The sequence below is a fragment of the Panthera pardus genome, unplaced genomic scaffold, assembly GCF_024362965.1.
Source record: "Panthera pardus isolate Hobbes unplaced genomic scaffold, ASM2436296v1 HiC_scaffold_26, whole genome shotgun sequence".
Taxonomy (NCBI): domain Eukaryota; kingdom Metazoa; phylum Chordata; class Mammalia; order Carnivora; family Felidae; genus Panthera; species Panthera pardus.
In genome coordinates, this window is record NW_026526832.1 from 25180595 (window position 1) to 25202522 (window position 21928).

The window sequence follows — 21928 nt, forward strand, 5'->3', positions numbered from 1 at the left end:
GACAGTGGCTGGAGAACTAGATATGGGTCCCCAGGAGCCAGGGAGGCCCCAAGCAGGGACAGCCTGTGGGCCAACATTGGCCTCCCCATACCGCTTGGTTTTGGATCTCATAGCCAAGCTTGAATTGGGGTCTTGGCTCCCAGGAATAAACAGTTGGGCTCTTCTGAGAAGGAGCCCACAGCCAAGAGCCTGCAGCCGAGAGCTCACTGTACAGAGAAAACCGAGAAGTCAAGTTTGGGGCAGCAGCCTTTGTTAGGAAGCCCCTGTGAGCCTTGCAGACAGGATGTGCTGTCTGTGGCAAGGGCCCCGCTCCCTTCCTGCATTGTTCCTCTCAGGAAGCCAGGAGCTCAGTTCTTCTGGAAAGTCCCCATTCTAGCTCCTGTCCCAGCCAGGCCATACAATGGGGCTGACTGGAAAGTGCCCACCTTCTGAGCTCTGGTGTCCCGTGATCACGTCCCTGCAACTGTCTAGAACTCACCTGGCCTCCACGTGCACGGTGGGGGGGCTGCCTGCAGCTCAAGTCCTCATACTGGATGCATCAAGACAGCACAAGTCCAGCCTCTCTTCGGGGCCCTCTGGCCTTAATGCCCAGCTGCCACCTTGATGGCACTTGATACACTCTGTGTGGAGATTAAACACCCAGCGTTAAGCTTTGGTTTGTCTCTGCCCTGGAATCTGCAGGGAGGCCTCGTGTGGAAAACCATGTTCAGTTCTCCGGCTCCCCGAGTGTCCAGCTGAGCAAATCCTGGGGAAAAGAGAAGGGCGCTGGAGCTGCTCTCCCTGGCAAGGCGGCTCCGGCCAGGCAGCAGGTGCCTCCCAGTGCTGCTGGGTCTTTGCTGTCCAGAGCGGGCACAGTCAACACTCAGAGGCTTTTTGAATGGCTGACCTTTCAGTGGCCAGTTTTGGATGCAAACTCTGACCACTCCAAACCATTCCTTGTCAATGCCCTGAGGCCTCGGGGTGGGGATAACTGATGAAGGACCCTTAGAGAAATCAGCCATCCGGCTCTGGGCGTGGAAGGGTCTAGGTTTCAGTCTAGCTCAGCTGTGTGACACCCTCCCACCCCGTAGCCCACAGTGCCAAGTGAAGGGGCCAGGTAGACTGACTTCCTCTTCATGCTGAAGGAGATTCCATAGGCTGGTCAGACTCTAGCTCATCGCGGAGGGACCCCTGCCCAGGACGAGCTGGACACTAATGGGAAATGGCAGGCTGTTGGATGGGTGGTCAGGAGGCACTGGCACCCTCAGCCCAGTGCCCAGCGCGCAGTGCCCAGCGCCCAGCCTGGGCACTGAGCACAGATGGCAGGTGCTGTGTTCCATACAACATGGTGAATGAAACAGCACAGTGAGAATAACCTGGAGTTCCAGTGTTAATCCCTCTCGTGGCTGACCTCGGGCTCTTGTTTTCCATGGCTCGGCCACCAAAGACAGCTGAAGGATTTCATTTCTCAGCTGGCATTCAGGATAAAACCACAGCTTCTGGAGCGGGGCTTATGGGCCGAGCCCCTGGCCTCAGTAAGCGGAATCCCTACTGACAACTTTCAGAGGCACTGATGTCTCTCTGACAACTCAGCAAATAGCAGCCTCTAAATTGGTTTTTTAGTAAAGCTGAGTTAGCTCCCTCCAGCCCAACTGGCCAATCAGGCCATCAATCAGTGAGAAGGAGAGGGAGGCCAGGGCTAAGCAGGAGGCACAGCCTGGTGCTCAGGGGACGCAGGGAGCGAGAGACCCCATGAACATTGCCTGAGCACCTCCGGGGTACAGTACCTTTCCCAGGCACGACGGAGGACGCAAAGATGAAAAAACATGAGCTGGTAAAGCTGGATCTGCCACGAGCCATGCTGAGCCCTGACTCTCGGTTCTGTTCTTTGGGCCACCTGCCCAAACAGCAGACTCAGCTGAAAGAGGCCCCTTGCTCATCCTGTGCAGGCTCCTCCCCGTCTCCTGTCCTCTCTGACACCTGCCAGCCCGGAGCATTGGTGTAACCTGAGCCCGGCTCTCAACCTGAGCCCAGCTCTCCCGGCTGCTGTAAGAAAGTATCACAAATTGAGCGGCTCTGAACAACAGGACCTTACTCTTTCCCAGTTCTGGAGGCCGGAAATCCGAAATCAAGGTGTTGACAGGGCCACACTCTCTCCGAAGTCTCTAGGGGAGAATCCTTCCCTGCTGCTTCCAGATTCTGGTGGTTGCTGGCACTCCTTGCAGTTCTTGGCTTGTCGCTGCATCCCTCCCAACTCTGTCTTCATGTGGCCATCTCTTCTGTGTCTTCTCTGTGTCTGTGTCTTGTAAGGACACCAGTCACTGGATTAGGACCCAGTATAGAAAACCCAGTATGATCTCATGTTACCTTAATGACATCTGCAAAGACCTGGTTTCCAAATAAGGTGTGGTTCATGGCTTCCAGGTGGATGTGAATTTGGGGAGGATGATGTTCTGCCCAGTACAGTCACTAAGGGACTGGGACCTTCAAAGCAGGCTGACTTACTCGATAGCAGAGCGATGATTTCTGCATCTTTGGGGCCAGGCAAAGACCTTCTCTGAGGGCCTGTTGGGTGCCATTTGATACTTACCATGGAAGGTTTGGGAGACGCTGGAATCAACATGCCGCTAATCATCCCAGGCTTTGTACATCGCTTGTAACCAGAGGTGGGAGCAGGACACACCGGGGATGTGACATGTGGAACTCTAGGTCCTTCCCCACGTGGCCAAGGTGTGGCCTGACCCTGCCCCACCCCCCACCCCCCCACCTGTGGGCCATCGTGCCTCCCCTTCCCCAAGGCAGTGGCAGGCCCAGAATGGTCTAAATTACTTCCTGTTCTAAGCCATTGGGTGTTGGAGGCAAGGTGAGGCAGGCAGCATCCCATCCTGTCTTGTCCCATCCTGTCCTGTCCAAGCCACAGCCTCTGTGCCATCCTGTGGCCTCTGTGGGTATTTCAGCAGTACCCTGTCACCTCCTCCCTGTCTCTGTCGGGGAGGGAGCAGGGAGGGAAGGGTCTTTGTTGGACACTCCACGTGCCAGGGGCAGAGTACTCTCATTGGCAGCTGCCACCTGAAACGCCCAAACTTCCTGATCAAAAGTTGCATGTCATTATTAAATAGGAAAACTTCAAAACTTACTAAAAGATGACTGTCTGGAGCAAGCTGTGGCACAAAATGGAGAGTCAGCGGTGCTCAGAGCAGTTCTGGGGAAGAGCGGGCTGCATCCCCTTCCTAGAGGGTGGCCTGGAGGGGCCACGGCACTTCCTGCTCAGCACCCTGGCTCTGGACGCCCAGACGCTCTCCCAGGCAGCTGGCTGCCGGGCTGCCCTCCTGCCGTCACCCCTTCGTCTTCTCACAGGGCCTCTGAGAAAGCTGGAAAGGGCTCTGACAAAGCTGACGGTGGGGGGGGGGGGGGGGGGGGGACCGGCCTCCAGAGCGTGAGAGCTGCTGGCTGACTCCCTGGGTGCCCGGGGGGCTTTCTTCAGTTGGTTTTCTTCCTTTGTGAGACCTCTCTTGACTTCCCCATGTGTGCGTTTCTGCTTTTCCTTTTGGTTTAATAGCCACTTTGCTGATTTCCCCCAGCAAGTGCTGTGGGTCCCAGTAGGTGATTCTTTCAGAGTAGACGGCAGAGCAGCTGACTTCTTGTCCTCCTGATGGTCCCCCCCCCCCCCCCCCCGGTCCCCATGGTCTCTCCAACCATCAGGAGCAGCAGACAGGCTCTGCTTGAGCCACTGGTGGCCCGGGGGCCTCATTTTACTGCCTGGTGGTCTGGGATTCTCATCAGGCTCGTTGGGTTTTATGGGTGGCCCTGGGATTGGAACCCCGACCTCGCAGACTGTAAAATCCACCAGCATGGGAATGGAAAATTCTGCAGCACCTTGGTGAAAGTTTGGCAGGTTTTTCAAAGTTGACCATGAATTTACCACAATGATCTAACAATTCTACTTCCATGCATATACCCAAAGGGAAAGGGAAATCTATGGCCCCACAAAGACTTGTATACAACAGCAGCTTGATTCATCACAAACAGTGGAAACAACCAACAAGCCCATGAGCTTGCCAATGGACAAGCAAAACGTGTGTGTCTGCGTGGGGTAGACACGCAATGGAGTATTACCCAGCGGTAAAAAACAAAGTGCTGACACCTGTTACAATGTGACTCAATCTCAAAAACATCAGGCTGAGTGAAAGTTGCCAGGGTCAAAAAGACACAGAGTGGGCAGTGGGTTAAGTGTCCAACTTCGGCTCAAGTCATGATCTCAAGGTTTGTGGGTTCGAGCCCCGCATGGGACTCTGTGCTGACACTTCAGAGCCTGGAGCCTGCTTTAGATCCTGTGTCTCCCCCTCTCTGCCCTTGCCTTGCTTGTACTCTCTCTCTCAAAAATAAATAAACATTAAAAAAATTTTTTTTAAAGATCACAGAGTGTATGATTCTATTTCTATGAAATTTCCAGAAGAGACAAATCCTCAGAGACAGAAAGTAGATAAGTATTTGCCTCAGGCTGGAGGTCAAAACAAACAGTGACTGCAAACAGACACAAAGGATCTTTTGGGGGGGTGATGGAAATGTTTTAAAATTGGTTTGCTGTAATGATTGCACAGGTCTATAAATCCACTGAAATTATTTTATTGCACACATAAAAAGGATGAATTTTAAATTAAATTATACCTCAATAAAACGGTTTTAGAAATTAATGACTGGCACATGAAACAAGCAAACCACCCCACGGGCAGCAGAGTGCAGTGGCTGAAAGTATGGGTCAGCTCTTTGCTCTCCTGCCTGCTGGCTGTGTGGCTCTGGGCCAGTTACCTACTCTCTCTGGGCCTTGGTTTCCTCACCTGTAAAATGGGGATAATAATCGCACCTGCTTCATTAGGGTAGTTATAAGAAGATGAGTTACTGTTTGTAAAGTTCTTTGATCAATGTCTGATGCCTAGTACACATTCTATGTGAATCTTTAAAATTCTGAGCACTGTTACTCAGTTGTTTATTGCAGAACAAGCAATTCTGGGGTTCAAGTGCTCCTTCTCTTCCTCTGAGAGTGAGAGCCAGACCTTTGGAGAAGGGGGAGTCATGGGGCTTGCTGTATGAAGGCGGCTGTAGGTGAGAGGCTGTGTCGTTTTATGCCAGCCTCTGGGCTTATCTGAGCCGCAGTCTGCCCCTCTGCCACGTGGGCAGCCCGCTCTGCCACGTCTCGTGGGGTGGGGGTCGTGGGAGACGGTCCATGTGGCACATGTGTCGTCTGAGATCCACAAAGGGTTCTGGTGGATGGGGGTTTGGGGATGTGACCAGGGTCCTAGATCTGGATGAGCCATGGAGGGCGACCATAGGGAGGATAGATAGAACATGCTGGAAATGAGCCTCCGGAGAAGACGTCATTCTGATGAGGATTACTAATAACACCTGCAGAGCTGTGGCAGCAGGGAGCTCATCCCAGTGCACCCCACACCCCAGACCAAGTACAGCTTTCCCAGCACCATGGAGACAAGGAAATAAACACATTGCTTCCCCCTCCTGGCCCCTGACCTTTTGTTCAGAGCAACTGGCTAGGCGGGGCTGGGAAGGGAAAGTCCGGGGGGAGAAAGGTTTCTGGCAGTTCTGGCGGCTTGTGGCCCGCCTGGCCTGTGAGGGGGCCTGGAGGTGATGCCCCTTCCTCTTGATGCCTTGAGCCTCCCCCAACCTCCTCGTTTCCCTGCTTGCTCTGGGCAGGACTGGGGGTGGGGTTCCTGCATTCTCCTTTGGAAAGAAGCCACAACCACAAAGATATATGCAAATGTTCATAGCGCCATTATTCATAACAGACCCAACCAAAGGAAAGAACCCAAGTATCCATGAGCTGGTTAACAGATAAACCAACAAGTACATCCATACAGTGTGATACTGCTCAGCAAAGAAAAGGAAAATACTGATAGATACGATGACACAGTGAATGTCTCAGAAACAGGCTAGGTGAAAAAAAATGAGACCCCCACAACTGCATACTGTGTGGTTCCATTTATATGAAATTCTAGAAAAGGCAACACTATAGTAACAGAAAACAGATCAGTGGTTGCCTGGGGCTGGGGCTGGGGCTGGGCAAAGGGGCATGAGGAAACTTTCTGAGGTGGCAGAAATATTCTACAATTTGAGCATGACTATAAACAAAACTCATTAAACTTCGCACTTAAAATAGGGGAATTTTTACTGTATGTAAATTATACTTCCATAAAGCTGTTGAAAGAGGAACCATAGTACAAAACTAAACAGAGTCTTACCATTTAATCCAGCAATCATGTTCCTTGGGATTTACCCAAATGAGTTAACAATTTATATCCACACCAAAACCTGCACACCAATGTTTATAGCAGCTTTATTCTTATTTTCCAAAACTTGGAAATAACCAAGATGTCCTTCAAGAGGCGAATAGATAAACAGTGATCTATCTAGACAATGGAATATTATTCAGCACTAAAAAGAAATGAACTATCGGGCCACCTGAGTGGCTCAGTCAGTTAAGCATCTGACTTCAGCTCAGGTCATGATCTCACAAGTTTGTGGGTTCAAGCCCCACGTCGGGCTCTGTGCGGACAGCTCAGAGCCTGGAGCCTGCTTCTGATCCTGTGTCTCCCTCTCTCTCCGCCCCTTCCCTGCTCACACTATGTCTCTCTCTCACTCTCAAAAAAGAAAAAGAAAAAGAAATTAAAAAAAAAGAGAAATGAATTATTAAGGTATGAAAAGACACGGAGGAACCTGAAACACACATGAAAGAAGTCAATCAAAAAAGACCACGTGCTGTATGATCCCAACTATATGCCATGTTGCAAGAGGCAAAATTGTGCAGACAGCAAAAGGATCCATGATTACCAGGGACTGAGGGGGCAGAGGGATGAATGGGTAGAGCACAAGGAATGTTTAGGGCAGTGAGACTACTCTGTATGATACTATAATGATGGATACTTGTCACTATATGTCCAAACACATAGGATGTACAACACCAAGAGTGAGCCCTAATGTAAACCATGGGCTTTGATGATGTGATGTATCTGTGCAGGTTCATCATTTATAACAAATGCACCACTCTGGTGGGGGATGTTAATAATGGGAGAGGTGTGTGCAGGCAGGGGGGTATATGGGAACTCTCTATACTCCCTATTTAATTTTGCTGTGAACTAAAAATTGCTCTAAAATATAAAGTCTATTTTTTTTTTAAAAAAGAAGAACCACAAGTTGAGGCTTCTGACCCAGAAGATGTCTCCTACTCCTGCCACCCCAGACCATGCCCCACCTTCAATGACGTCGCCTATAGCCTCCAGGGAGCCCTGGGTTCCAGCTGAAGCTCACAAACGTTTGGTTGATGGTGGGAGGGGTTCCTGGTCCAGCAGATGGGCAAATCGCAGGGAAGGAGCTGGAAGCCTCCTGTGAAGGGAGAGACCCGCCCCAGATTTCCCTGGGGGGTATGAGGGGTCAAAATCTCGTCAGCCTGGAAGCACTGACTGGCCTTGGTTCCCTGAAAGCTTATCTCTCTTCTGTATGATTTCCATCTTTCCTTCCTCCTCCCTGTAGTTGTCCTGGACAGGCAGATGGAGAGGATTTATTGCAAGATGGTGCAGTGCCTTTCAGAGGTGGGTAAGATCCCCTGAGCAAATCCATGGAGCTGCACAGCCAGGTCTTCCTACTTCTCATGGGATGAGGCTGGAGGACCCCATTACCAGGAAACCATGCCACGGACTCTCCCAAAGGCCTCATCGAGCTCCAGGGGCTTGGGCTCCATTGACCTTCAAGAAAATGAGCTTTCCTTGGGGGAGACTCAGGGGTCCACCTGGACCCCGGGAGTGGGCTTTGGAGTCTCAGTCCTGCTGAAGGCCTCCACCAGCTCTCCCTCTGGGTCAGAGAGTGCATGGACCTTTGCTTGCTGGAAGATCAAGGAAGTCCTGTCATGTGGTTCTCAAGGGGCAGAGAGCCAAAGACTACTCACAAGACCCTGTGAGAGCAGCAGGTCAGGGTGTTGGTAGGGGTCAGGGCCAGGCCTCTGCCTCCCAGGAGAGTCTCATCCTGCTTCAGGCATTGGTCAGAGAGTTGTTTTGTTTTGTCCCATGGTCACTTAAAGGTGGACGCCCTACACGGCTACATACAAGGAGGTTTACACAGGTCACCTCACTTTCCCTAATGTCATCTTGAGGTGCTATTATTGCTAATTAGTGAGAGGCAGCTCCTGCTGCATCCCCTGCCTGTTCCTGAGGTAATTTTTCTCTTGGCATTGGTTTCTTTGGGCTCAGCTTGTGGAACATGCCCTTAGCCTGAGGCTGAATGGTCCCAAGTTTAGAGAGAGGAGAGGAAGGAGCTCAGAGCCCCAATCCAAGAACTGGGTCCCCAGGCTCATGCTGAAATCAGGACAGACCTACCATAAAAATGACAAAGCACCTGGGCAAGCTCTCCAAAGCACCTGGGCAAACCCCCAGGCCCACCCCTCCCCCTCCTCAAGGGGTGTAAGTGTGCCCTTGTCCCCAACTGTCACTCACCTGTGAAAAGTCCTGGGCCTGCTCTCTGGAGGGGCTTAGCTCGTCATAATTATTTTGGTTCTTCTATGAACATGAATTTGCTCATGTTTTTCTAACTCTTTTCAAGTTGATTTTGATCATGTATATTTTTCTAGAAAATCGTCCAGATGTCAGATACACATCATGTTATTTTATTAGTTTAAAATTTGTCTTCATATTGGTGGTTAATAGTGCAATTTTCTTTTTAGGGTTTTTTTTTATTCTCCTTTCTTAATTGGTTATATTTGTAAGAAATTTATTCTATACATCTTTACAAAGAACCAGTTTTTGATTTTAAAGATCTGTTTGACTTAATTTTCATTGTGTGTGTGTGTGTGTGAGTGTGTGTGTGTGTGTGTGTGTGTGTGAGCAGAGGAGTGGGGAGAGGGGCAGAGAGAGAGAGAGAGAGAGAGAGAGAGAGAATCCCAAATAGGGTCCAGGCTCAGTGCAGAGCCTGACATGGGGCTCGATCCCACCACAACCCTGGGATCAATGACCTGAGCCAAAATCAAGGGTCTGATGCCCAACTGACCAGGCTCCCCTACTTCTTTTCCATCTAATTCATTAATTTCCACTTTAACTGTGTCCATTTCTCCTTTTTTTTAAGTTCTTTTTTTTTTTTAGAATTACATTTTTAATTTACTTTCCCTTTTTTGTTGTTACTTTTAAAAACACAGAAGGCCACAGAATTTTCTCTGGCACAGTTTGGGTCACCTCCCACAGACTTCAAAATGTTCTCATTTTCATTAATTTTTGGAAGTCTAAATTCATAGTTTCTATTTCCTGTTTAAAAGTGAAGAGCTCTTCTAAATACTGATACTGCTGATATGTTTGTGCTTTTGCTTCCAACGTTTTATCACTATTATTATTATTATTATCCCTCTGTGATTCATTTCTAGTCTTATTGCATTATGGTCTGAGAATGGGAATCTGTAGGATTTCTCTTTCTGTAATTTAAAAGTTTTTCTGTATAGCCTAGCACATACCCAAATTTTATAAATGTTCAACAGATGTTTTAAAATATGCATTCTGCTTGTAGAATATACATAATTTTTAAATTATTAATTTAGGTTTCTCAGAATTCTATATTCTTATTTACTGTGTCCACTTGACCCAGCATACCACTGTCATGATGGTTTTGTGCAATTCTCCTGGGAGTTGTTTGGTGCCAGCCTTGGCAGAGGGTCCCCAGCAGACTCTGGCAGTCTCAGAGGGGTGCTGAGGGCCCCTGGGAGGATATGACCTCACACTAGCCAAAAGAACGCATGGTTCTGGACGCATCTGGCTTCTGTTTCTGGACTTAAGCTCCAAGCCCACCTTTTTTGTGGCTCAAGCCATTGTCTTCACAGAGGTGCCTAGCCTCGGGGGCATGGGCATCACTCTGGGCACTTACAAGATTCCCCTCCAGCTAAGAGGGAAGGGGGCAAAAGTTCCTGCCCACAAACAGAGGTTCCCATGCCAAGTCAGCAGGCTCCAGCTGCCACAGATCCAGGCACCCAGAACTCCTGCATCTCATGGATGGTCACCAGGTATCTCTGGGCACCTGTCAATCAGACCAGCAAGAATTGGTGATTTGTTTTTCCTCTGGCCCAGCAGGCCCAAACATAGTTCTTTGCAGCAAGCCTGACCCCTCAGGGTCCTGAAAAACAGGTGTTTTTTTCCAAACCTCAGTGTTTACGAGGTTTGTCCCTGTCCCCTTCATGTTCAGAACTGAGGGAGAGGGCCAGGGAGATGCTACCTGACTAGTGGGGGCCACACGACTGAGGCACAGGGAACTCCTCCAAAAACTTAGTATGAAGGACAGGGAACTCAACAGAGAGACAGAGGGCAGAGGTGGGGACTGGAGGATATGGCAAAGGCTGGATAGTGGTTTTCCTTGGGGCAGCAGAGCCAGCAAGGGTAGGAAGCCAGACACCCTGGAGAGAGTGGGGAGATAAGCCAACAAGAATCAAGAGCATTTCCCTGAGATCAGGAGCAAGACAGGGCACCTGCTTTTACTACTTCTATTCAGACTTGTATTAGAAGTTGTAGCCAGAGCAATTAGGCAAGAAAAAGAAATAAAGGGCATCCATGCTGGAAAAAAAGCAGTAAAACTGTCTATTTGTAGATGACATGATCTTACATGTAAGAAATCCTCAAGAATTCACACACACAAAAAAACTATTACAACTAATAGATGAATTCAGCAAAGTTGAAGGATACAAGATTAACACATAAAATCAATTTTATTTCTATACACTGTCTAAAAAAGGGAATTAAAAAGAATTCCATAAATAATGCCATCAAAAACAATTAAATACCTAGGAATGAACTAAACCAAGGAAGTGAAAGACTTGTACACTGCAAATTATAAAACATTGCAGAAAGAGACAAAAAAAAAAAGAGGAAAATAATAAATGGAAAAAATCCCATATTTATGTACCAGAAGATTTACCATTATTAAGATGGCAATATTTCCCAAATTGATCAACTGATTCAGTACAATTCTTATCAAAATCTCAATGGTCTTTTTTACAGAAATGAAAATGCTAACCATAAAATTCACATCAAATTGCAAAGAACCCTGAAAAGCTAAAACAATTTTGCAAAAGAAAACAACATTGGAGGACTCACACTTCTTGATTTAAAAACTTTCTACAAAGCTACAGTTATCAAAATAGTGTGGTGATAATGCAAGGATAGACATATATAGACCAATGGAATGGACTGAGAAACCAGAAATAAACCAATACATCTATGGTCAATTGATTTTGACATAGGTGCCAGGAGCATTCAATGCAGAAAGAATAGTCTCTTCAACAAATGGTGTCAAAGGGGTTATACATACGCAAATGAATGCAATTGGCCCTACCTCACATCATGTACCCAAATCATCTCAAAAGGGATCAAAGACCTAAATAAATATAGAAGCTAAATATATAAAACCCTTAGAAAAAAAACATAGGGGTAGATTTTCATGACCTTGTATTTGGCAACGCATTCTTAGATGTGCCCCCAAAAGCACAAGTAGCAAAAGAAAAAAATAAATTGAATTTCATCAAAACTGAAGGCATTTGTGCTTCAAAGGACACCATCAAGAGAGTGGAACGTCAACTCAGAAAATGGGAGAAAGTATTTGCAAACCATGTATCCAATAACGGGCTAGTACCCAGAATGCATAATGAGCTCTTACAACTCAACAGTAAAATAAAACAAATAATTTAAATTGTTTTTTTTTTTTAATGTTTATTTCTGGGAGAGAGACAGAGAGAGACAGAGAGAGAAGAGAGAGACAGAGACAGTGTGAGCAGGGGCAGGGGAGAGCCAGAGAGAGAGGGAGATACAGAACTCGAAGTGGGCTCTGGGCTCTGAGCTGTCAGCACAGATCCCGATGTGGGGCTTGAACTCACAAACTGTGAGATCATGACCTGAGCTGAAGTCCGACACTTAACCAACTGAGCCACCCAGGGGCCCCAAAACAAATAATTTAAATATGGCCAGAGAACTTTACCAGGTATTTCTCCAGAGAAGATATACAAATGGCCAACTGGAACATGAAAATATGCTCAACACCAGTAGTCATCAGGAAAATGCAAATCTGTACCACAATGAGCTGCCACTTCACACTCACTGGGATGGCTTTAATTTTTTAAAAAACCAGAAAAATAGCAAGTGTTTGTAAAGATATGGAGAAATTGGAACTCTCACTCTGCTGCTGAGAATGTAAAATGGTACAGCTGCTGAGGAAAAAAAATTGGTGGTTCCTCCAAAAGTTAAAAAATTATCATACGATTCAGCAATTCCACTTGTAGGTAAATGCCCCAAAGAATTCAAAACAGGTGTTCACACAAAACTTGCACAAGAATATCGTGGTAGCACCATTCATAAAATAGCTCACAGACAGAAACCAGTGAATGTCCATCGACTGATGAATGAATGAACAAAACGTGGTATATCCACTCAGCGGAATATCATTCAGCCAGAAAGTATTCCCACATGAAGTCCTGATCTGCGCTCCAACGTGGATGAACCTTGAAAACATTAAGCCAAGCAAAAGAAACCAAACATGATGCCATTTATATGAAATGTCCAGAATAGGAAATTCATAGATACAGAAAGCAGAGTAGTGGTTGCCAGGGGCTGGGGGCTGGGGGCTGGGGAAATGGGGAGTGGCTAGCTATGGGCTTTCGTTTCGGGGTGATGAAATGTTCAGAGGTAGATAGTCGCAATGAGCATGCAACATTGTAAGTGTACTAAATCATTGGGTTATATACTTTAAAATGGTTAAATGGTCAATTTTACGTTTAGTGTATTTTACCACACACACAAAGAGGTACCTAGAGCATGCTGGGAAACAAGCCCAGCAGGAAGCCAGCCTTGCCTGCCAGGCCAGGAGGCCACAGAGTCACTAGATAATGGGGAACAGGGTGGTGGCAGGGAAAATCTGGGGGGCCGTGGAGGATGGAAGGCACGAGGCAGGTGGAGGAAGGGGGCAGCGTGTTTCTACAGCTGATGTTGAAATCCTGCCCAGAGAGTCTGCTGGAGTGCAGGCCTCCCAGGTTTGAGAAGCTCGTGTGTGTTTGCATGTTTCCTGGGAATGATACGGGCTGGGGCTTGTCTTTCTTGGCCGCTTCTAAACCAAAGACAAGCTCTCCTCTGGTTTGGCAGGAAACTTGTGAAGTTATTGCCAGACATCTGTTTCATTTTTCTTGGCAACAAAAGGCATCCTGAGAGATCGACTCAAGCTTAGAACTGGGATGTCTATAATGCTTTCCCCTCTCTCCTATGGAAGTTTAAACCGAGGCTCCCAAGTTGAGAGAGGGCCAGACCTGGGCTGGGAGAATGGAGCAGCTGGGGGAAGAAGTGAGTGAGGTGGGGAGGGAGGAAGATGGGAGGGTAACAGCACAACCAGAGGAGGCCGAAGCAAACTCTGGAAATCCTGAGTCTGGAGCGGAGTCCTCTTGCAGCTGGGGCGGTGGAGAACCCTCTCCCCTGTGACCTGCTTGACCTCGGAAATGGAGAAACTGGGGGACCAGTCCAGGGGAAAGAGCATGGGCTTTGGCATCAGACGGGCAGGGTTTGAATCGGAGCTTGCTTACTCTCTGAGTGACCTTGGGCAAGTCTCTGTACTCCGGTCTGTAGAAGAGGAAATAACATCTATCTCATACGTTTGATGGGATTAAGTGCAGGAATGCACTGGAACTGTAAGCCAAGTGTAGCACATAGAGGAGGTCACTGAATACATCTGAGTCCTCCAGAGAACTGAGCTGGGGAGGCCACTGTGGCTGGGCCTGCCCATCTCTGTGCCTCAGTCTCCCCATCTGGAACCCCAGGGGACCTCCCACTGACTTTCTGTAATTTTATGACTCAGAACTCTAGGCCCAGCCAGGCTCTTCCATGGTTCGTGGGTTTGAGCCCTGCATTGGGCTGGGCGCTGACAGTGTAGAGCCTGCTTGAGAGTCTCTCTCTCTCCCTCCCTCCCTCCCTCTCTCTCTGCCCCTCCTTCTAAATAAATAAACAAGAAAACTTAAAAAAAAAAAAAGTAGGGCAGCTTATATAGGGCCTGAGAGACACAGGGTGTAGACTGAAAAGCTCTTCATTCCTCAGCGAAGGGTCAAGCGATTGAACGACCACTGAAGGGCAGACAGCCATACCTCAGACCATCCCAGTCCCACCCTGGACCAGGCTTCCTGGGAAACAGGGATGGATGGAAAAGGTGGCCTCAGCCACACACCTGCCTTCCAGCACCTTCTCTGAGTTTTTCAGACGCATAAAGTCTGATGGATTATTATTTAAATATTTAAATATGAACAAGGCCAGTGACAGTCAATTCCCATAAGGAGAATCTGTGAGTTCCAATCATTTGTGGGGGGGGGGGCAGTGCTTTGGAGGGCCCTCTGGAGAGCAGCTTACTCTGTCCCTACTGAGTGCTAGCACTCTTAGTTCCTGCATCAAATAACACTGTCTCCCTTTTAGGGAGGTGAAGTTCCTTATGGGAGAAGGTTACCCAGCTGGGAAGTGGCTGAGCTGGAGTTGAAACCCACTTCTGCTGCTATGTAGACCTGGCTTGCCAAGTATACCGAGCGGGCCAAGCATGGCGACTTCCCAGGTTTTTTTAAACAAGCTTTGTTGAGATATAATTCACATACTACACAATTCTCGCCCTTAAAATGTACAATTCAGTGGTTCTTATTATATTCACAGAGCTACACAACCACTGCCACAATCAATTTCAGAACATTTTCATCACCAAATATATATATATATATATATATATATATATATATATATATATTCATCATCTAAGAAAGCCCACTTTCTTCAGCTCTCATGTACCAATCTCCCCAACACCCCTTAACTTTAAGCAATCAATCTATTTTCTGTCTTCTATATATTTGCCCATTCTGGACATTTCATGTAAGTGAAATGATCAAAGATATGGCTTCTTGTTACTTGCTACTTACCTAGCACAACATTTTCAAGATCTTTTCATGTTGTAGCATGTATCAGTATTTCATCCATTTATTAGTTGGATTCTATTAGTTGAATCTACCTTTTGACTATTATGAATAACATTTCTATGAATATTCACATACAACTTTTTGTGTAGGCATGTTTTCATTTCTCCTGGGTATATACCTACAGTAGAATTGCCGAATTATACAATGATCCCATGTTATCTTTTTGAGGAACTACCAGACTGTGAAGTAAATGCAACACTTTACATTCCCAGCAGTGCTGGATGAAGGCTTGGATTTTTCTACATCCTCCCCAACACTTGTTAATATCTGTCTTTTCATTATAGCTGTCCTCATGAGTATGAAGTGATATCTCATTGTGCTTTTCATTATAGCTGTCCTCATGACTATGAAGTGATATCTCATTGTGATTTTGATTTGCATTTCCCTGATGACTGATGATACAGAGCATCTTTTCATGTGCTTATTAGCCATTCGTATATTCTCTTTGGAGAAATGTCTATTCAGATTCCTTCCCCATTTTTTAATTGGATTGTTTGACTTTTAAAATTGAGTTGTAAGAGGTCTTTATATACTCTAGATATGAGTCCCTTATCAGAATTTGCAATATTTTTTCCCATTTTTGTGGGCTACCTTTTCACTCTCTTGTTAGTGTCCTTTGAAGCACAAAAGTTTTAAATTTTCATGAAGTCCCATTTATTTACTTTTTCTTTGGTAGTCTATGCTTTTGGTGTCATAGACTTCCTTATTTTTAAAAGCAGTATTTAACATAGTGAAATCTGCCCATACCCAAATAGCAAAAGCTATTGATCTTTTTTTGTTTTTTTTTTCATGCTGAGACTTCTAAAGGATTTTTTTTAATACTATACTTTGATCCAAAAATCATTTGATGCTACTTATGGAAATTCAAATAATAGTAAGTATACTATAAATAAAGAATTCTAGGCAAGACAAAAGTTGCATCTGACAGAGAGAGAAGGGTAAAGTCAGTGTGCAGAATTACATACACGGGGCTTCCTGGTGGCCAAAGCAAAGAGGAAAATGCAATTATTTATAAGATATACAGGCCAATGGCATAAAAATATATCTAGAGCTTAGGGGATGCCTCGCTTTTCCTGGCACAGAGGCCAGAAAGAAACTTCTCCTATGACCCCTCTTAAAGGGAGAATGTGTTTGGGCTCATCAGCTAGAAGAGAAGACACACATAAAAGTCCCAATAATTATCTTTTCACAGCCAAATTTCCTTCCCTTCGTGTTTCTCCACACATGAAATCATCCTTGTGGTAATCTTTTTAAAACACCAACGTAAACACCTCACTTCCCTTCTTGAAATTCTTCAATAGCTTCCAACTGCTCTCGGGATAAAGTCCAAACTCTTTAAGGTGACTTACATGATGCTACGTGATTTAACCCCAGCGTCCGGAAGCCATTCCTTTCGAACACCTCTCACTCTGCACCTCAGCTTGTCAGAGCCTCCCCTTCGAGGCCTCACTCAGCTCTCTGTGTTCCCTTAGTTCACTCACACTTTTGACAAAGTACAGTATCTACATTTTTTCCTAAGATGATAGTAGACTTGAAGCACCGAATTAGAGAGAGAGCAGGAAAAGAGTTGCCACGAGCAGAATGTTCATTCTGACGTTTATCAGCAGTGGGTGAGACATTGAAAAATTACAAAAAGCAAGTCTAGATACTTAATAAGTAGGGTTATCTGAGACCATTCACTGCAGATACAAACACCTCTGCTCATCCAATATCCTAAATATCAGCCTATTACATAATATGGTAGAATTCAGACCCCTCGCAGTGATAAAGCTAATGATAAATTCTTTTTTTTTTTAATGTTTATTTATTTTTGAGACAGAGAGAGAGAGAGAGCGAGAGAGAGGGAGACACAGAATCCAGACCAGGCTCCAGGCTCTGAGCTGTCAGCACAGAGCCCATATGCAGGGCTTGAACTCAGGAACCACAAGACCATGACCAAAGCCGAAGTTGGACACCCAAACGACTGAGCCACCCAGGCACCCCCGATTTATTCTTTCCATTGCATTCTGTTGTAAGAAGGCATGAGGATACACAGGATTCTTTAGAATAATTTTTCTTATATACTTTCAGTATATACTTATATACTGGTTAATGCAAAATTTTTTTTTAAATCTTTTCTTGAATTACTAAAATATTACATTATAAATATTAGAATATAAATATTCTTTATAAGAAAACGTGACCCTCCGAATCAGTGCCCTCCCATGCATTTTATTAACTGCAGTTTGTTCAGAGGGAAAGAATGACAATCTTCTAATTCTCTGTACCAAACTTTAAGAAAAGTTTTTACAAATGCAAGAGAAATAAATATATTTTCATTACAAAAAATGCAGATAAACCAAAAGAAAAAAATTACACAATCCCACTTTCCAAAGATAATCACTGGTACATTCTAAAATATTTTCTTCTATATCTTTACTGTGTATATGTATATATATGATTTTTTGAAAGAAAAATGGCATCTTGTCAACAGATTTTGTAACCTTGTTTCTATGTATTGTGAGGACTTTAATGTAATAATGTCATCAACATCGTTGTGTGAATGAGGCCAAGTTGTGCCGTGCTTTGGCTTTACCCTGCTTTGTGTGACCATCCATTGGACATTTGAACATGTCTCATTTTCCTCCTCCTCCTCCTCTGGGATCAGGGTGACTTTGAAGCTGATGCTGGAACCATTCTCTTTGGTGGACTGGGCTGTCTGTGACTTGAAAACATGATGCATCTCCTGGTAGGGCCACTGCGACTTGTAATAATGGCGCTTTGTGGTGTAATGAGAACAGGGCTCTATTAATCCCTCTTTGACCTCAGCCAACCTCGCTCTCAGTGGAAGCAGGATTCTTAGGCCGCTGGGACCCTATTGAGCTGTTGTCATAGTGATTGGTGCCAGGGGCAGGGTCACTGGGGCAATGTCCCTAACCAGACCATCTCTGTCTTAATGACACACACAGGTCATGGCTGTTCAGTCCCAAACTCGGAGAGGGACATGACTAAACCTGTTACTATGCCACTGTTTGTCCTGACTGTCCTGGGGGGGGGGGTGGCTTTCTGAGGCCTGGCATACTCTCCCCAGGGAGACAGCTCAGCTCACCTGCCCAAAGTGTCCCAGGCATGCTCCACTGTCATGCAATGCCCTGGGACCACATCCAAGCCTCTGAGGGCGTGCGTCTCAGAGGACACTGCATCTGAAGTGAACTGTCACCCCTGCAAGAAGGCCCCCCCCCACACACACAGTGAAGCCCTTTGCTGCCTTATACACACAGTGAAGCTTCCTGATGTCAGGGAAGAACCTCAGAGAATATTGGGTCCACCTCCCCGTTGTACAGATGGAGAAACTGAGGCTCAAGGAGCCAGATCCAATTCCAAACCATTCAGCAAGTCAGGAGCACTGTCTGAACCAGTCAGCCTCTACTCCCCACCACCCCATCTCTGAAAGGGAACATGTTTGGAGTCAATTGTAAGACAACTGATATTTTTACAGTAAATTCTTTAAGTCTGGCCTTTAAATAAGTCTTTTATTATTATTATTATTTTTACCCAAGTAGTCCATGAATACATTTTCCTTGGGGACAAAAAAAAAAAAAAAGAACATTGCAGAGAAGGCTCAAAGTCCTTTGGCCTCTGTCTGCAAGCCCAGTAGTGTCCCTTGAGACAGATTCCCAGTTTGGAACGTATCCGAATCTGATTCTAAGTACTCACAACTCATTTGCTTGACCTGGGTGTCCGGGATGATTGGGGTGATGCAGGCTCATGTCCCCAACTGGGCATGAATCCAGGTGGCTGGCTGTGGCTGGGAGCCTTGCCCACGTGAGGAGCACTTCCCTGGCCCCGGGGGGAGGGGGGGAGTGTGGGACGTGCCAGCACTGCTGTGTCCTCGAGCAGCCCCGGGCTGTGACAGCCCCTCCATCTTCTTGCCCCAGTTCCTGTTTTGGAACCCCCACAGCCCAGGTCCTGGCCTGGACCGGATGCCAGGAGCCTGAACAGAAAAATAGGAACTTTTCCGGCAGAGTTTAGTAATCTCTCCAATAGGCCACAGGCCCTGGGGGACAGTGCTCACCCAGGCTTCGGGTGCCTGTGCCCCTCCGGCACTTCCACACCCCCTCACCTCATGCCAGCCACTCCCCACCCCCACCCTACCCTCCCAGCGGCTGCCCTCTCCCTCCCATACTCCAGGGAGAAGCTTAGCTCACCAGCCCAGGAACCCTTGGAGAAGGAGGAGGGAGGTTTAAAAGAAGAGTTTAAAGAGCATGACAACATAGGGGCGCCTGGGCAGCTCAGTCAGTTGAGTTTCCAGCTCTTGATTTCGGCTCAAGTCATGATCTCCCGGTGCCCCTCCCGGTCATGGGATGGAGCCCCGAGTAGGGGCGTGGAGCCTGCTTGGGATTCTCTCTCTCTCCATATGCCCCTCTCCGGCACGTGCTCACTCTCTCTCTCTCTCTCTCTCAAAATCAACACATAAACATTTAAAGAAGAAAAAGAGCACAATATATCTGAAGAAGTCAGTCTTATGTGAGCAAACTTCTGACATTGAAGGCAACACACAGGGAGGAAAGAGGCTTTCCAGGCACCCCTACATCATTGTCATTACAATGATGTAACGACAACAGCGGTTTATGGCTGGGAACAGAAAGCGGTTCGTCTTCCCCGGAATTTCTCTCAGTCTCGATCTTTTGAGAACCTCCTAGAATTTCAGTCCACACTATTTGGATTTCTAAATGCATAGAAATCGTATCTAGTAGTTTTTAGGTGTTTTTTTCAATAAGTGAAAATTATTTTTTTTCTCAAGTAAAAAATCTTACTCAGAGCTTTAACATGTCTTACATAAAAAAAAAAAAAAAAAAAAAAAAAGCATTGCGTTTTCTCCAGGCAAAGTAGTTTGCTTGGCAAAAGTACTCTAACGTCTGTGGAATCCCTAAGGTTCCTACAGCCCAGTTTTGATCACTTCTCACCCAAATCTGCTTCCTTGTCTTAGAGCCAAGAAAACTGAGGCAGAAGGCTCAGGGGTTTGCAGAAGCCCCCAGTAAGGCAGCGGCAGCCTGCGCTGGGACGTCTGGAAATCTGGCCGGGCCTCGAAAACTGCCACAAGACCTTCCTTAGCCTGACTATAAACTTGGACCAAATCAGAGCTTACATGGACACTTGGCTAGACTGAGGCTGCTGGGGGAGGGGAAGGGGACAGGATCATGCTGCCATGGTTACCCTGGCCCAGGAAGTGACCTTTTACTCCAGAGTCCTGGAGCAGATGCCTGTTTCCTGCTGGGCAGGGGGGGCAATGGCCAGAGCTAAGGTGGAGGTCCTCATACTGCTCAAAGCTTGCAAATCCCGTGCTTCAAGTCCACACCATAAACATGGAGGGAGCCCACTTCATGTGGAGTTTAGCGATGATGCAGGCTCAGCCTCCTTGTGTGGCCATGAGGGGTGGCCCTGAGCTGGACCTCCAAATCCCACCTAGAGTCCAGTGAGCCGAGGCCCTTGGGGCTACCTCGGGTCAGCACCAAGCAGTCACCTGTATGAGGCAGATGGGGCCTAGAGGCCCAGCCCAGAAAATGCAGAGGTGAAAAAACACCAGGCTCTGAAGGAGCTCAGACACTTGTGGGGACAAACAGGGAAACAGGCACTTCAAACACAGGAGAAGGAAGACTTTGATGTTGGGGTGGGGAGATGCAGTATGGAGAGAGGACGAAAGGGCCACTGTCTATGTATGTGGGTGTCTGGTAGTCGGAGATCAAGGTAAGTCTCTTTGGGGAAGTATCCTGGCCGGGCTCTTGAAGGATGACCAGGAGTTTTCCAGGAGAAAAATGGGAGGGAAGGGGGAAGAAAGGGAGAGAGATTAGTGTTCCAGGATGACAAAGCAGATAGTGTCAAAACACATGAGGGCCTGGACAGAAATCGGGAGTACCTGGTGTGGCCACAGGTGGGGCTGCAGAGGTGCTGGGTGGACAGAGGGGAGAGTTATGAAGAGCCTTAAACATTTGGGTCACATCCTGTGGGTCAGTAGTTTTCAAACTACTGGTGGCCCAAAAAGTGTTTCAGGGCCCCCCAAAAAGCAGGTAGGGGGTAAGCTCTGGGTCATGTCTTCCTCCATTTTATATTCTGGGGCACCACACAGGAAAAACCTTTGATTAAGTTCCCAGAGATTTAAAACACACACACACACACACACACACACACACACACACACACACACACACAAAGAAATTCCAGCCATAAGGGGTGCTAGAGCTCTTGTGGGTTAGCATAAAACACTGCCTCCTGACTACTGCCTCTTCTGGGCCACTCAGAGAACTCAGGGCCCTGAAAAGGTCTCCCCACCCAGCTGAGTGCTGGAGGGCGGGCACTGAAGGACCACTTGCCCAGCTTCCCTGCCTGGCAGGGTCCCATGGGGATAGCTCCGGCCCCAGGCTTCCTTGGCTTTGAAGTTGTTGTGTGTGTTGTCTCATTTGCATTGATGTCACAGAAGAGGCCGGAACCAAAATATAGAACTAGGAAAGAAAACAGCTGTGCTGGGAAAGGCAGCAGCACAGAGCAGGCCGCAGTCCCTCTGGGGGAAGTCAGTCGTCCAGACAGGGGCTGTGGTTGCCATCTTTGCTGCAGACCCTGCAAGGCCCAGCTCAGACCCTCCCTCCTCCATGAAGCCTTCCTGGTGCCATGACTCCCTCTTACTGGGTCTACCTGCCTCATTTAGAGCACGAAGAATTACAATGATGAAGCTAATGATTCGGCATGATTGGAAGCCCAGAGCTACCACCGGTCCACAGGGCACTTTTGTGCCAATTAGAAAAAAGTGCTGCATCCTCCAGGTGGGCACAGCTCTGCCCCAGGGCATGCAGCCCCCACTCACTCACTCGGCCATCGCCTTTCTGTCAGGCACAGCTGATGCCGGCCCCACCTGAAAAGTGGACAGCAAGTGTGACTCCTCCCCCACAGATGGGAAAC